The sequence below is a fragment of the Triticum aestivum genome, chromosome 1B, assembly GCF_018294505.1.
Source record: "Triticum aestivum cultivar Chinese Spring chromosome 1B, IWGSC CS RefSeq v2.1, whole genome shotgun sequence".
Lineage (NCBI taxonomy): Eukaryota > Viridiplantae > Streptophyta > Magnoliopsida > Poales > Poaceae > Triticum > Triticum aestivum.
The window spans coordinates 438,621,830-438,638,971 of NC_057795.1; positions in this window are offsets into that span (position 1 = coordinate 438,621,830).

Here is a 17,142-nt window from a genome sequence, read left to right on the forward strand (position 1 = left end):
TGGAGTCTTAGTACCGTGGCTACCAGGCCTAGTGCCGCTCCGGTGCGGTAGTAGGGGCAGATGTAATTTTTTACAACAGCGCCCCCACGGTAGTACCGCATGTTGAGCGCGGTAGTACCGCGGGTGCCAACGGTAGTACTGCTCCCCTGGAGTCGAAGTACCGTGGCCCTCCTGCCTAGTACCGCTGCGTCGCGGTAGTAGGCGCGGATGTAATTTTTTAATCCGCGCCTCCACGGTAGTACCGCGCTTCGTGCGCGGTAGTACCGCGCGCGGCCTGGTTCAGCTAGCATACGGTAGTACCGCTCCCTAGCGGTAGTACCGCGTCGGATTTTTGCACTGTTTTGTTTCCAGCGGAAGTAGGCACGGATGTATTTTTATTCATCCACGCCCTTCGTACGCTAGGACTTTCCTGCCTTTCGGTAGTATCGCAACGGAGAGCGGTAGTACCGCGCTCGCGGAAGTACTGCTCTTAGTCAGGCATGTCCTAGTCCCTGCTGCTGCCGCGGGAGTACCGTGAACCCTCACGGTAGTACCGCGTGGCCTTGCGGTAGTACCGCGTTCCTGGAGCGGTAGTACCGCATGTTGCGGGCTGGAGAAGAGGATAACGGTTGGATCTTTTCCCTAGATATAAAAGGGGCGTCTCCTACCTCTAGTTGACTACCTCTTCCATCCCTAAGCTCCATTGTTGCTCCAAGCTCCACTTTCGGCCGATCTCTCTCCCTAGACAATCAAACTTGTTGATTTGCTCGGGATTGGGTGACAAGGCCCCGATCTACACTTCCACCAAGAGATATTCGATTCCCCCCACTAATCCCTAGCGGATCTTGTTACTCTTGGGTGTTTGAGCACCCTAGACGGTTGAGGTCACCTCGGAGCCATAGTCCATTGTGGTGAAGCTTCGTGGTGTCGTTGGGAGCCTCCAATTAAGTTGTGAGGATTGCCCCAACCTTGTTTGTAAAGGTTCGGTCACCGCCTTCAAGGGCACCAATAGTGGAATCACGGCATCTCACATTGTGTGAGGGCATGAGGAGATTACGGTGGCCCTAGTGGCTTCTTGGGGAGCATTGTGCCTCCACACCACTCTAACGGAGACGTACTTCCCCTTAAAAGGAAGGAACTTCGGTAACACATCCTCGTCTCCACCGGCTCCACTCTTGGTTATTTCGTGCCTTTACTTTTGCAAGCTTACTTGTGTTGTATCCTTTGTTTGCTTATGTGCTAGTTGTTATTGCATCATATAGGTTGCTCACATAGTTGCATAACTAGACAACCTATTTTGTTGCAAAGTTTAAATTGGTAAAGAAAAGCTGAAAAATTGTTAGTTGCCTATTCACCCCCCCCCCCCGCTAGTCAACTATATCGATCCTTTCAATTGGTATTAGAGCCTCATCTCTTTATTAAGGACTTTGCCGTCCGAAGAGTATGGTTGACGCCACAGACGTTGTGGAAGAGCACTCCAGTGTGAATCCTACCTCGTCTACGGCCGATGGGGGAACCTCGGTCTCTCGTGAGGAATTCAATGTGGCTCTAGACACATTGAAAGACTCCATGACGACCAAGGTTGAAAGCATGTTTACTAAATTTCTAGAAGGACTTAAACTATCAACCTCGCCGATGAAAGTGGGTGATCCCACTAACAAGGTGACGGATGCTACCTCCGACAGGGGGAAGCTAATAGTGAAAAGGGTCCTTCTACTAGTGGTAAAAATGGCTTCGGCATCTTTGCCCATGTGGAACCTCCAACTTATGGTGGACCGATTCCCTCTACTCATTTAAATCATGCCGGTCCTCCTCCTAAGATTGTGAAAAATGAGGATTTTGATTCTTTGGTGTATCGTTTCAAGCGTCATTTAAAACATGTGAATACTAATCTTTGGAGAATCATTGAAGAAGGTTTCTATCCATATGACCCAAGTAACTTCACCCCTCGAGAAGCCGTGGATAATCAATTCAATGAGAATGCTCTCTTCATCATCCAAGAGGCAATTCTCCCCGAAGATCTCCCTCATCTTCGACCCTACGCCACGGCCAAAGACGCGTGGCAGTGCATTGTGTCTCTCTATCGGGGAAGCGCGAGCATTCAACGCTCCAACTATGAAGTGGTGCAAGATGAAGCCGATGAGTTTGCTATGAAGGAAGATGAAGAACCTCGTGAGCTCTTTCGGAGAGTAACCAAACTTGCGATCTCGCTCCGAGATCATGGGAGCAAGGACACAGATGACAATTGGATCAAACACAAGTTTCTCAAGGCCATGATGCCCTACAACAAGGCCATGTCCTCCGTCATTCGTCAAAGACCGGACTTCCACTCCATGACCTCAAGTGAAGTGTTGGATGAGTTCGTTGTAATGAGCATCTTGGACAAGACCGCCGATAACGCGGTGCTTCGGTCTCAAAGAGCAAAGAAGCCCAACCTTGCCTTGAAGGCCAAGGTTATTGTGGAAGAAGATGAAGAAGAGGAAGATGAGGAGAGCAGCCCCGAAGATACAAAATATGATTATCACGAGCACATGGCTCTCGCTTCAAGGCAATTTTGGAGCAAGAAGAACTCAAGACCCAATTTCAACAAGAACAACTCAAGTGGCTTCAAGAGCAAGCAACGAGTTAGAACTTGTTTCAACTGTGGCAGTGTGAGCCACTTCGTTGCGGATTGTCCTTACGAGAAGCGGGAAGACAATGGTGGCAAGCTCATCCAGAGAGACAAAGCCAAGTCTTTCCCCAACAAGAACAACTTCACCAAGAAGACTCCTACTCGAGGGTTGGTGGTCCAAGATGAGTACCGTGAGGATGACGATCATGATGAAGATAGTGAAGCAATGGCCATGGCATCCGTTGCCATTGCCACAACTCCCCGGGTGTCTCTCTTCGATTCACCCAACGAGAACATCACCGCCAAGTGCCTCATGGCTAAAGCCACCAACAAGGTAACCCCCAACATCAAAACCACCATTATTCCTAATCCTTCTTTGACGGTTGGGATTGATGATGGTAAGGGGTCTAATGAGGAGGTAAATGATTTTGAGTCCTTTATGAGTAAGCTCAAGGGCAAATCCAAGAAGCACTTTGTTGCTCTCTTGGAACAACTTGGTGAAGCCAATGACATGATCGAGGCTCGCGAAGAAACCATCTCTAAGATGGAAGGTCATAGTCGTGACTATGCCGATGAGATATCGGATCTCTCTAATGCTCTTGAGGAAGAGCGTGGGCATCGCTTGGTTCTTGAGGAGTCACAAAACGATGACCATGCCAAGTTAAAGAAAGATCTCGATCATGCTCTTGTTGTGTCTCGTGTGCTAACTTCCGAGAAGGCTAAACTTGGGGTTGATCATGCTAGACTCAAGGAGGAGTTTGATGTGCTTGACAAGGCCCACAAGGTCTTGAAGGGTGCTCATGCTAACCTCAAGGAGTCTCATGCTCAACTCCAAGTTAAGATAACCAAGGAGAAGGCCACCTTTCCTCACTTGATCTTAATTGATAACGCAAATGCTACTAACCCGTGTTGTGAGCATGTGCATCTTGTGGAGGAGAATGCCAAGTTGAAGGAACAACTCGAGAGAGGCCTTGTATCATGCATACAAGGTGAGAAGAACCTAAATGACCTTTTGAGCAATCAAAAGGAAGTTGTGGCCAAGGAGGGAGTTGGGTTCTCATCCAAGTCCAAGAACAAGAAGAAGAACGAGAAGAAGAATGAAAAGACCAAACAACCTCCCCCGCATAGCAAACTTTTGTGAAGGAGGGAGAGGGTGCTCCTAAGGAGAAGAAGAACAATACGAAGAGTGGTGATGCCAAAAAGGGCAAAGTCACCTCTCCCAACAAAGCCGGTGACTTTAACCATTCTTATGTGTTGTGCCGTGCTAGTGATGGGCATGTTTATGCTAAATTTGTTGGTTCTTCTTATGATTACATTGAATGGTCTATTTGGGTTCCTAAGACCCTTGTTACTAACATCAAAGGACCCATTACTCAATGGGTACCTAAAACCAAGCATTGATCTCTTGTAGGTGTTTGCTTCCGGTGGGGGGTCAAGGTTGCTCGATAGTGGAGCAACAAATCATATGACCGGGGGCAAGGACTTGGTGGTGGACGTGCAAAAGATCCCATCTATGCCCACCAATGTCGAGTGGGGTGATGCCTCACATTCTAAGGTATTGGGTCTTGGCAAGGTTGTCATTTCTCATGATCTAACGATCGAGAAAGTCATGCTTGTTGAGTTCCTTGCATACAATTTACTTTCCGTTCGTCAACTTGCACTCATGGGCTTTGCCACCTTCTTTGATGTTGATACCGTGGCCCTCTTGTGGAGCAAGACTCTTAAAGTAGCCTTTGTTGGGCATGTCGAAAACGGTCTCTATGCGATTAACTTTTCGGAGCGACCCACTAAGACCGCGACATGCCTAATGGCTAAAGTTGATGTGGGATGGCTTTGGCATCGCCGTTTAGCCCACGTCAATATGAGATCTTTGCAAAGTCTTCTCAAGGGGGACCATGTCCATGGACTAACAAATGTTAGTTTTGCCAAAGATCGTGCTTGCAGTGCTTGTATCGAAGGAAAGCTTCATGAGACGGCTCACCCTCCCACGACTATCATCTACTCGAAGAGACCCTTGGAGCTCCTTCACATGGACCTCTTTGGGCCTCCATCCTTTGACAGTCTTGGGGGAAGAAAGTATTGCTTGGTGATTGTGGATGATTATTCAAGATACACGTGGGTATATTTCTTCAAGAGGAAGAGTGAAACTCAACAAACCGTCATCGACTTTGCAAATGAAGCTCAACGACAACATGATGCAAAGATCTTGACAATAAGAAGTGACAGCGGCACCGAGTTCAAGAACTACACCTTGGATGAGTTCCTTAGTGATGAGGGGATCAAGCATCAATATTCAGCTCCATACACCCCTTAACAAAATGGTGTTGCGGAGAGGAAGAACCGGACGTTGATGGATGCGGCAAGGACCATGATGGCGGAGTTCAAGTCTCCATACAACTTTTGGGCCGAAGCCATCAACACCGTGTGTCATGCATCAAATCGGCTCTATCTCTGCAAAGGCTTGAACAAGACTCCTTATGAAATCCTCACCGGTAACAAGCCCAATCTCAAGTACTTCCGGGTGTTCGGTGTAAGTGTTTCATCCTCAAAAAGGGTGTTCGTTTGTCTAAATTTGAGGCTAGAGCTTATGAGGGCATATTTGTTGGTTATGCTACAAACTCTCATGCTTATCGTGTTCTCAACAAGTCCACCGGACTCATTGAGGAGACGTGTAACGTGGACTTTGACAAAAATAATGGCTCCCAAGTGGATCAAAGTGGTACTTGTGATGTAGGTGATAAAATTCCTCCCCAAGCCATAAGAAGAATGGGTATTGGTCATATTCTACCCATTGAGGAACCCCTTGTGGCCGAAGGAGAAGGACAATGCTCCACTCATGTGGAGCCATCACCTCCCCAAGACCCACACGCTTCCGAACAACAAAGTGAAGGCCCTCAACCTCATGAACAAGACCGAGGGCAAGATCAAACTCAAGATGGTGGTGATCCACCAAATGATGCCCAAGGTCAAGTTCTCCCCCTCGAGCAAGTTCAAGATCAAGAGCAAGCTCAAGATCTCGAACAAGCTCAAGACGGCGCTCAAGATAATCAAGTTGATCCTCTTCCTTCCACATCCGAGGAGGAATTAGAGCGCCGTGCCGTGAAGATTGCTTCCAAGCTCACCACCAAAGGCCATCTTATGGAGAATGTGGTTGGAAGCCTAAGAAATGGGGTAAGCACTCGTAGACAATTAGCAAACTATTGTGAACATCACGCGTTTGTCTCTTGTGTTGAACCCCAAAAGGTCTATGAGGCGCTCGAAGATTCAGATTGGCTCAATGCCATGCATCAAGAACTTAACAACTTCGAGTACAACAAGGTGTGGAGATTGGTGCCACGGCCATCGGGGAACCACAACGTCATTGGAACCAAGTGGATTTTTAAGAACAAGCAAAATGCTCATGGGAACATCATTCGCAACAAGGCAAGATTGGTAGCACAAGGCTACTCCCAAGTCGAGGGTATCGACTACGGTGAAACCTTTGCTCCCGTTTCTCACCTTGAATCCATTTGTTTGTTGATTGCTTATGCTTCCCATCACAACTTTAAGTTACAACAAATGGATGTGAAAAGTGCTTTTCTTAATGGTCCTATTAATGAGTTGGTTTATGTCAAGCAACCCCCCGGGTTCGAGGATCCCTACTTCCCGGATCATGTGTATCAACCCGATAACGCGCTCTATGGCCTTAAACAAGCCCCACGCGCGTGGTATGGCCACCTTACCAAGTTGTTACAAGATCGTGGATTTGAGGTTGGGAAAATCAATCCCACTCTTTTTACTAAGAAGGTCAAAGGGGAGTTGTTTGTATGCCAACTATATGTTGATGATATTATCTTTGGTTCCCCTAACAAAGCTTTCAATGAGGAATTTGCCGCTCTCATGACCTCCAAGTTCAAGATGTCTTCAATGGGAGAGTTGAAGTTCTTCCTTGGTTTTGATATCAAACAAAGAAGAGAAGGTACCTTCATCAACCAAGCCAAATACACTCAAGACATGTTAAAAAGATTCAAGCTAAGTGATGTCAAGCCGTCTTCTACCCCAATGCCTACCAAGTGCCAACTTGACATTGATCCCAATGGTAAAGCGGTGGATCAAAAGGTATATCGCTCCATGATTGGCTCCTTGCTTTACCTTTGTGCATCTAGACCGGATATCATGTTGAGTGTGGGAATGTGTGCACGGTTTCAAGCCGCACCAAAGGAAAGCCACTATGTGGCGGTCAAGCGAATCTTTCGATATTTGGCTCATACCCCAAACTTTGGCTTGTGGTACCCAAGAGGGGCAAACTTCAAGCTTGAAGGATATACAGATTCCGATTGGGCGGGATACAAAGTGAATAGGAAGTCCACTTCCGGAGGGTGCCAATTTCTTGGTTGCTCTTTGGTGAGTTGGTCTTCCAAGAAGCAAAGTTGTGTGTCTCTCTCGTCCACCGAAGCGGAATATGTGGCGGCCGGTAGTAGTTGTGCACAACTCTTATGGATGAGGCAAACTTTAAAGGAGTACGGTGTCATTTGTGACAAAGTGCCTCTTCGGTGTGATAATGAAAGTGCCATCAAGATTTCTCTCAATCCGGTGCAACACTTCAAGACGAAGCATATTGAGATTTGGTATCATTTCATCCGGGATCACATTAGGCGAGGGGAGATCGAGCTCAAGTATGTCAACACTCATGATAACCTTGCAGATATTTTCACGAAGCCCTTGGATGAAGCAAGATTTCGCGAGTTAAGGCATGAGCTAAATATCATTGATTCGAGCAATGTGACTTGAACCCTTGCACCTCCCACCACAATCAACTTGTTGTCTAGTTTAGGTGTAGGCATGGACATAGGGGGAGTGTTGTTCTCTCAATGAACTCTCCCTCCCCCCATTATGCATAAATCGATCAACTCTTTCATATTAGCCATTTTTATGGTACTTGTGCTTCAAAGATGAGTTTCGGTCATGGGCCCAAGGATAATTCTTCGCGGTGCCATACCAACTGACTCAAACATAGGTGGCTCTGGCCACCGCCCTCTCTTTTTGAGAGGTTGTGTCGCGTGGTTGCTTCTTGTTGTCTTTCTGCCTTTGGTTTGTGCGTGTTCTTGGGGTGTCTCTTGTGCTAAAAAGTTTCCTTGCGAAGACCTCTTTTGTGTTGAAACCTGCTTTTTCTTGAGCTCACGGTACTACCGCAGCATGCTACGGTACTACCGTGTGTGGAGAGCACGGTACTACCGCCCCCACACGGCAGTAATTTTTTACTACCGCCTGGGAGAGCGGTACTACCGCTTTGGTGCGGTACTTCCGCCCAAGCGGTACTACCCCGATGATGTGCGGTACTACCGCGCCGTCGTAGACGCGTGGGGATAAGGATGGGGAGGGGGAGTTCTAACTCCCCCATACCCATTCATCAGTTTCCCCACTTCGTCTCTCTCTCTCTCCCTCGCTCAATAATGGGGCCGGCGTCCTTCGCCGGATCTCCGCCTCCGGCTGCTCTCCTGCGATTCCGTTCGGTGGGATCGTTCCTCACCACGTGCTCTTGCCATGGACTAAGGTCTTTCCCCAACTCCCTCTCGTTTTTGTTGTTTTATTTGCCTCTAGGTTTGTGGGGAAGACTTGTGTGTTCTTGAGATTTTAGGCTAAATCTATGCAAGAGTAGGATGTAGGAGAGTAGTATTGCGTAGGGATTATACTTGTCTTTTTGTCTTGTGCTAGATTTGACTCGTAGTACCGCCGTGGTTTCGCGGTTCTTCTCAGATTCAAACTTTGATTTGGATCTGACGCGGTGCGGTACTACCGCGCCACCTATGCGGTACTACCGCCCGTCAGGCGCGGTACTACCGCACTCGCTGCGGCACTAAAATTTTACTATCGCTCCCACCCCGGTACTACTATGACCTCGCACGGTACTACCGCGACTTAGAGCGGTACTAAAATTTTAGTACCGCCGCATCCGGCAGTACTACCGTGGATCCCATCTATCTCATGGCAACTTTCACGTATACTTTCTATGTGTTTCTTGTGCTTTGTCGTGGACTTTGCAATGATCCTTTTTGCTTGTCGTGGGTGTTTTGCATTTTGTGTCTCAGGTGGTGGCTCTCGTCGTTCCAATCCCAGTCGTGACACTGGCTCCAAGCGTCTGCCCAATCCAGGTGAAGCACCAGAAGACTCCACTGCTCCCAAGCGCCATGTCAAGATGTCCGCTAGTAAGCACAAGGAACCCAATAAGGGCATGGACGAGATACCCCAATCTGAGTTTGTCTGTCTCAGGAAGCTCCACCCGTATGTGAATCCTCGTGCTATTGTTAGAGGTTGTGAACTGTTTTGGAACAAGCAACAGACTCTCACTTATCTGGATGTCATCAAGAACAAGCAAAATACCTACGTGGATGTCAAATGGATAGAATGCATCACCTGAGGAAGGACAAGTTTCATCAGTACTTTGGAGAAGCTCTGGATTTCGTGGAGCAGTTTGGTATTGAACATGTGATCTATTTTCACCTTGACTATGACCCTGAGCTTGTATGTCAGTTCTTTGCCTCAGTATACTTTCACCCTGATGAGGAGCAGAGGATGACCTGGATGACCAATGGATGTAAGTTGACTGCTGCCTGGAAGGAGTTCATGGATCTGCTCCAGGTTCCTGATGACGGGCTCGACACTCCCGTGGGTGTTCACCCCCATGCTAATTCTGAGTCTGCTAACAAGGACAAGCTTTAGCCATTCTATGTTGAGAAGGCGCTTCCCAGTGGCAAGTCGGCATGGGTGCTCAACTCTTTTCTGGATATCATGTATCGCATCTTCCGCAACTCTTTGTTCCCTCGCATTGGTGACAAGGACAAGGTTCATGCCTATATGGTGGATATGATGCTCCTATGTGAGGAGGCTCGTGTGTCTCAGACTCAGCCACTTGATGTCTCACACATCATGTGGTGTGAGCTTCGGTTTGTGGTGTTCAACCGCAAGGTGCCTATCTATGGACCATATCTGTTTCTGCTGATCTCAAAGACTTGGGAGAAGATGTTCCCTGGTGATGAGTTCCTTGCTCCAGAATGGATTCGACATGATCCCATCTGTCTCCGGGTCAAGCCCAACTGGGCCTACACTACTACTCGTGCTGAGGCATCTGCTGCTAGGGAGACTGTTGATGAGGAGGAGGCTGGCGCCGAGGATATTGCTGAGGACCGTGCTGCTAGGTCTTCCCATAGTTCCTCTATGCCCTCGTGGGCCAAGAAGCTGAAGGATAAGATGAAGACTCTTTTCTGCATGCAAGCTAAGGGGCAGTACAAGACTCACGTGGCTTCCAAGGAGAGTCGCCGCCGGGACAAGAAGATCTTGCAGCTGTATGGCGAGGACGTGTCTGGCGGTTCTGAGGATCGCATCACTCCAGAGGCCGAGTGGATGGAGAAGCAAGGCTACAGGTGGACTGATTCTGAGGAGGACGTCGAGGAGACCATTCCTGCCGCCGAGTCTGACTAGGAGCGTTGGGATCAGTTCCCTACTTGATCCACCCCTTGTGTGTAGGTGTCCTCTCTGCCTTTTTGGCGTCTCGATGCCAAAGGGGGAGAGAGTGTAGGGATTTGCGCGTCGTGTGTCCTTGTTCGAGTTCGGTGTGTTTTCTTTCTCGTTTGAACCTCATTTCAGTTGCTTTGGGTTGCTTTCCTTCATATGGTGTAAGACATATGCACTCTATCTTTCTTAGCGAGCTTGTGATATATTGTGCTACCTTTGTGCTATGCTCTTGCTTAGATGTTAGTAATCATGCCTTTGTCTCTAAAATATAGGGGGAGTGTTGATCCTAGTTTGTGTGCTATGCAGTCCAAAGCATCCATTTAGATTGCACACATCTAGGGGGAGCCCGTCTATATTCTAGAGAGGGGTTTGCCTTTGCTCAATATTATCTCCCTTTGTGCAAATCCCGTATTGTCATCAATCCACCAAAAAGGGGGAGATTGTAAGGGCATATTTATCCCTAAGGTGTTTTGGTGATTGATGACAATGTTTTTGCGGACTAATCGTGTGCCTCGAGTTTCTCAGACACTTCATAGCTAGGCACGAAATGATTCGGTGCCCCTCGAAGACTATTGAAGACGGTGTTGTTCTACGTTTCTTTTGGTGGATTTGATTCGTAGGAGAGACGTACTATTAAGAGGGGGTCCACGTCGGAAAGGTTCGGGTGGAATCATCACATACAGGTTTCCCTCCTTGTCTCCACCTTTCCTTGCACTTTGGAGCTTCCCTCGGTTATCCTCTTTGTGCTTTTCTCTGGCAGCTATTGCTACACTTGCGGTAGTTCTGCTCCCTGGCACGGTAGTACCGCAAGCACCTACGGTAGTACTGCTGGAGCCCACGGTAGTACCGCTCCTCTGGAGTCTTAGTATCGTGGCTACCAGGCCTAGTGCCGCTCCGATGCGGTAGTAGGGGCGGATGTAATTTTTTACATCCGCGCCCCCAAGGTAGTACCGCATGTCAAGCGCGGTAGTACCGTGGGTGCCAACGGTAGTACTGCTCCCCTGGAGTCGAAGTACCATGGCCCTCCTGCCTAGTACCGCTGCGTCGCGGTAGTAGGCGCGGATGTAATTTTTTACATCCGCGCCTCCACGGTAGTACCGTGCTTCGTGCGCGATAGTACCGCGCGCGGCCTGGTTCAGCTAGCATACGGTAGTACCGCTCCCTAGCGGTAGTACCGCGTCGGATTTTTGCACTGTTTCGTTTCCAGTGGAAGTAGGCACGGATGTATTTTTATTCATCCGCGCCCTTCGTACGCTAGGACTTTCCCGCCTTGCGGTAGTACCGCAACGGGGAGCGGTAGTACCGCGCTCGCGGAAGTACTGCTCTTAGTCAGGCATGTCCTAGTCTCTGCTGCTGTCGCGGAAGTACCGTGATCCCTCACGGTAGTACCGCGTGGCCTTGCAGTAGTACCGCGTTCCTGGAGTGGTAGTACCGCATGTCGTGGTTCTAAGTCTGACAGTAGTGTAGGGTTGTAGGAATGGAGAGGCAAGATCCTAGCTATGGAGTAGTTGTATACGCAAGGGATTTACGAGTTCAGGCCCTTCTCGGAGGAAGTAACAGCCCTACGTCTCAGAGCCCGGAGGCGGTCGATTGGATTATGTGCGTATGAGTTACAGGGGTGCGAATCCTTTACAATGAGGAGGGGGTGGCTTATATAGAGTTTGCCAGACCCCTCCGGCCCTCAGTTATGTAGGGTTTAAAGTACATTAAGATCGGGCGTTACTGGTAACTCTACAAATAAAGTGCCATGATGACCATAAGAGGTACTTAATGACCGACCGTTTGCGTGCAGAGTGACTTTAGATCTCCTGGCCGTCGAGTGGTTGGCTTCATGGTCGAGTGTCTTCGAGTCTGTCGAGTGGAACACTTCTGAGTCGATTGACATGCGGTTTCTTCTAGAGATGTCCCTGGGTAGGGTAGTTTGGACAGGTCCATGACCCTACCCTAGGTAAATAGCTTCATCATTAGCCCCCGAATGGATCGAGGTTTGAGTGGGGAAGGAGTTGAGAACTCTTCCGACCTATTTTTCGTGCTATGAGTGTATCTGGCTCTGGGTCCAAGAACTTGAGTAACGACACCAACTCCTTTTTCGGTCGCCTTGATCCATTCTTGGTTTCAGTCGAGTGAATTTCTTTACTTGAAAAGTTCCGAGTGACGGTGTGGAGGAGATCCTTCGTATGGCAAGTTGTCCTGCTGCTCGTGGATTTTGCGGGATTCGAATTTTCGGGAAGCGTGCGGGGCGGAGGAGGCCGCAGTAATCGGATGGGATAAGGCAGGGATGCCTTGATCTCCGTGCCTCCTTTTTCGCCACGTATCACGCGTGCGCCTGTTGCGGGATTTGACAGGATCGCCCGGGCCTACAAGTCAGTCACTCGGAAGCAAACTCATATAAGGCGCCGGACGGGTTTTTTTTAACAATGCGTTCTCATTTCCTCCTCTCTTCCCCAGATTTATCCGTCGCATTCGCTTCCGTCTCAGTGTCGCCACCCCGTATGCGTCTCGCCGGTGACGATGCTGAAAGAGAAGACGGCGGCCCTGGAGTGGGCGAAGAAAGCGACGGCGAAGGCGAAGGGGAGGGCCACCAGTCGAGGCGGATCTTCATCGAGGGTCGGCCTGCCACAGGGCTGGATCCAAGGCGACTGGATCCGCTTGATGATTCGTCAAGCAGATCTTGACGACCTGGCCGATGGAGGACTAATCCCCCATGGATCAGCGCGGCTCCCAGGGAAGGAGTCTGAGCCGCAACCTCAGGAGGGTGAGTGCGTTCTCTTGGCCACCCATGTCGACCGTGGGTTTCATTGCCGCCTCACCCTTTCTTTTGGGGATTTCTGAATTTCTTTGGGGCGCAACTCCACCACTTCACACCCAACACCATCGTGTACCTCGCTGCTTTCGTGTCTTTGTGCAAGAATTCCTTGGGTTGTCGGCCTCATTGGGGTCTTTTTAAGCACATCTTCACCTGTCGCTCCCAGACGGTGAAAAAGGCCAATCCGAGTGACGAGAGAACACAAGTGATTCAGATGTGTGGGGGTCTTCGGGTTCAAATGAGGGGGAAAAGTGCTTTTCCGGCCATGATCCTGCCCGACTCGGTCCGTGGATGGCAGTCGACCTGGTTCTACTGCAAAGACCAGCCGACGCCAGGGCAGTTGACCGGACTCCCTCCTTTTCCATGGACCGAGTGAGGAAGCCTTCCTCTTTGAAGGTGATCCCAGAAGAGAACGCGCAGGTTAAGGCGCTGGTCGAACATGTTGTCCAGCTTATCCGCGACGGGGTGACCGGCATGGACCTCTTGGAGGTCTTCCTCCGACGACGCATCCAGCCGCTTCAAGCTCGAGACCATCCGATGTGGTTGTATTCTGGCACTGAGGACACCACTCGGATCCACCCGGAGGAGATTGACGATGCCACGCTAGAGAGGTGGCTGGCGAGCATCACAGGGAACAAAGACAACCCCCGAGGAGCCAGGAGGATTCCTCCACTCGACCAATCGTACGATGTAGACAAGGTCCAATTTTCTACATCTCTGACTGTGATCCTGCTTTCTTCATTCTGTTCGCTGGAAATCAGTCGACTGACTTTTGTCTTGTTTGTTGTCTTCTAGGCCACTACTAAAATGTACTCGATGCCCAACGGGGCGCAAGAACAGGCCGAGGAGGAAGAGACGAGCGGAGATGAAAGTGAGGAGGAGTGGCAATCTGATGATGAGGGGGAAGAGGATGACGACGGATCAAGTGAAGAGGAGGAGGAGGAGAAGTCGATCCTCCTCGCACGGAAAGGCGACCCAAGCTCATCCACGACCCCGCGAGTGAGCGTGGCAAAGCGATTGCGCCCGTTGGGCAATCGTCAAAGCGCCCTCGGGCGGCTTCTCTGGCGCCGACTGAGAAAGCGTCGAAGCATCCACGAGCGGCGCCATCAAAGCCGCCGAAGGCCTTACCCAAGATGAGAATGGCCATTCCCACTATCTCCGGGTAACAGCAGAACTTGTGTTTTCTCGTTTAGCACGGATGAACTCTTGGTCGACTCATCGACTAGCCGACTGGTTTCTGAAATCTGCAGTGCCGCTACCTCCGAGACCTCCGCCAAGAACGAAGACCAGGAAATGGAAGACGCTGCCACCTCCAACCTTGGTACGCTCTTTGTGGTTTTACTTTTGGTCGATTGGATTTCGATTTCAACTTTGGATTTTTCCTGTAGTTCCTCCTCATGTGATTGATCTCCCTGATGATGACGACGAGGTGCCACTTAGGGCGAGGAGGAACAAAAAGGCGCCGGCTGGCAAGACCACTCAGGTTGCATCAATGCCCGAGGCATCGGTTCAGGAGGGTGGCGATGTCACTCGGCATTCCGTGCCCTTCGCTGTGCCACTGACGAGTGTCCGGCCTTCGACGTTGACTGCTGATCCGCCCTCCCTATTCGCCACACACCACGTCCCAGAGGACCAAGCGGGTGCTACTAAGGAGGCTATACGCCAGGCGGGGATCATGATGGAGCAGGTGAAGGCGATCCGGGAAGCCAGCCAAGCGGCCTATGATGCTAGCTCGGCCCTTTAGATCAACGTCCAGGTTAGTTGGTCACCGCTTGTTCTATTAGGATATGCTATCTGAAGACTTTCTTTCCGAAGATCTTTGTATCTGTACACCCAGTGGGTGTGTCGATTGAATATTTGAATTGGTGGGGGCACGCTGAGTGCACCCACTGGGTGTAGTCCCCGAGACTATGGTGGACTGCTGGCAGTCGACTATAGTCTTTGTATTTTGAATTTCTTCACTCTAACTTCTTCACTCGGTCTGGTCGGACCATGTCGAATGGAATCTTGGAACCGTTGGGGGCATGCTGAGTGCACTCACTGGGTGTTGTCCCCGAGACTATGGTGGACTGCTGGCAGTCGACTGTAGTCTGAAGAACCTGTTTTTTTGGTAGATCATGATGCGACCAAGAATAACTGCTGGCAGTTAGATATAGAGCTATAGTTTTAGGATCATAACCTCTTTGTCTCTTTCGGCCGACTGATTGGACCAAGTCGGTAGAACCAGTGGGGGCACGCTGAGTGCACCCACTGGGTGTAGTCCCCGAGACTACTGTTGAATATTTTGATTCGGCTATAGTCTTAGAAATGTTACGGTTTTTCTCTTAGTCACTCAAAAGCAACCTATCTTTGATGTCTGTCGACTGACCCTTCGCAGAAATCTTGCGAGCTTGTGGCTCGCTATACTGAGTTGGAAAACAAACATATCCAGCTCGACCTTGACTTGAAGCTTGTTCAGGAGAACTTTCAGAAGGCGAAGGACGAAGCAAAAGGTATGATTGCTGAGAACTTGACGACTGTCCTTATCTTTCTGCCCATTCTTGATTCTGATCTCATTGTCATTTTGCAGATAAAATGAAGGAGGCTCTGAAGTAGAAGGACCACGACCTTGCCGAGGCACAGAAGGCGGCTTTGGACAAAACGAAGCTCGCGGAAGAAAAACTGGCTTCAGTCGGTAAACTTGAAGAGGAGAATGCTAATCTGAAGGTTGCTCTCGATGCAACCAACAAGGAAGTCAGCCGTCTGAAGAATGATAAGATAGCTCTGAATGACAAGGCTGGCGAACTGGTGGGGAAGAAGAATGATCTGGAGGCTTATCTGGGAGGGCTCGCCAAGAAGTTATTCAACATGCTTGACGGTAATCTCTCTTACCCGACTGATTTGTAATCATTGACTTATCGTAGAACTGTTGGTTTACCTTTGAATTGTGTTTATAGAATTCTGCCAAAACTTCAAGGAGGAGACCAGTCGAGTGGAAAAAGGCTTGGACCCCATTAACTCTCTTGTGAAGGATGAAGCTGCTATGAACATGCTCCGACTGGAGTCTCGTGTTGCTGGTGTGGTTGACTACCTTGCTCGACTGAAGGTTGCGGCATCGTGAATCGACACGACACTCTGGCCAGGAGCGACGCTTCAAAATGACCTCGAGTCTCTAATGACTCGACTGAATGAAGTTCCAGGTCGAGTGCAAGAATGGAATAAATCTTCTGCCAGGTGCGGCGCCGACATTGCTCTGTCCCTGGTCCGTGTTCATTGCAAGGATGCGTGAGAGGAAAAGTTGGCGTCCATCAAAGTTGCCAATACCAAGAAGCATGACTTCCGATCTTTCATGGAGACCTTCATTGCTGCTGCCACTCAGATTGCTGACGGAATCGACTTGGACCAGTTTGTCGCACCCTCCAGTCCTCCACCTGAGGAGTAAAAAACTTCTATGCTTCGTCTTAAATTTTCCTCGGAATGCCGAGTGGTTTTGTAACCGATAAACTTTTACATGCTTGATGCCTGAGCACTTTCGAACCCGTAGGATAGTATCTGAACTTGACTTATCATTGAATATGCTTGCGTTTGCCTTCGAGCGGACTTTGTTCTTCTCTCGGAATATACTTTAGCGCTTGAGACGCGGCTCTGAGGTGGACAATCCAGTCGACATGCACCTCATCGCTCTTGCAGGTAGGGATGGAGCACAGATTGCAGTCGACCTATGTCCTTGAGGATCGGGATGGAGCGCATGCTATATTTGTGGTGTAGCTCCGAAGGATAAGGTGGCAGTCGACCTGCACCTCGTCGTCCTTGCAGAGCGCATGTTGTATTTGTGGCGTAGCTCCGAAGGAGAAGGCGACAGTCAACCTGCACCTCGTCGTCCTTGCAGAGTGCATGTTGTATTTGTGGCGTAGCTCCGAAGGGAAAGGCGGCAGTCGACCTGCACCTCGTCGTCCTTGCGGATCAGAATGGATTTCGTACTTAGGCGAGTACTTGACTGCAGCTAAGCCTCCGAGTGGGAGGGTTGCTCTCCACTCGATAGGATTTTCGAATACTTAGGCGAGTACTGGACTGCAGCTAAGCCCCCAAGTGGGAGGTTTGCTCTCCACTTGGTAGGATTTTCGAATACTTAGGCGAGTACTGGACTGCAGCTAAGCCCCTGAGTGGGAGGTTTGGTCTCCACTCTGTAGGATTTTCAAATACTTAGGCGAGTACTGGACTGCAGCTAAGCCCCCGAGTGGGAGGTTTGCTCTCCACTCGGTAGGATTTTCAAATA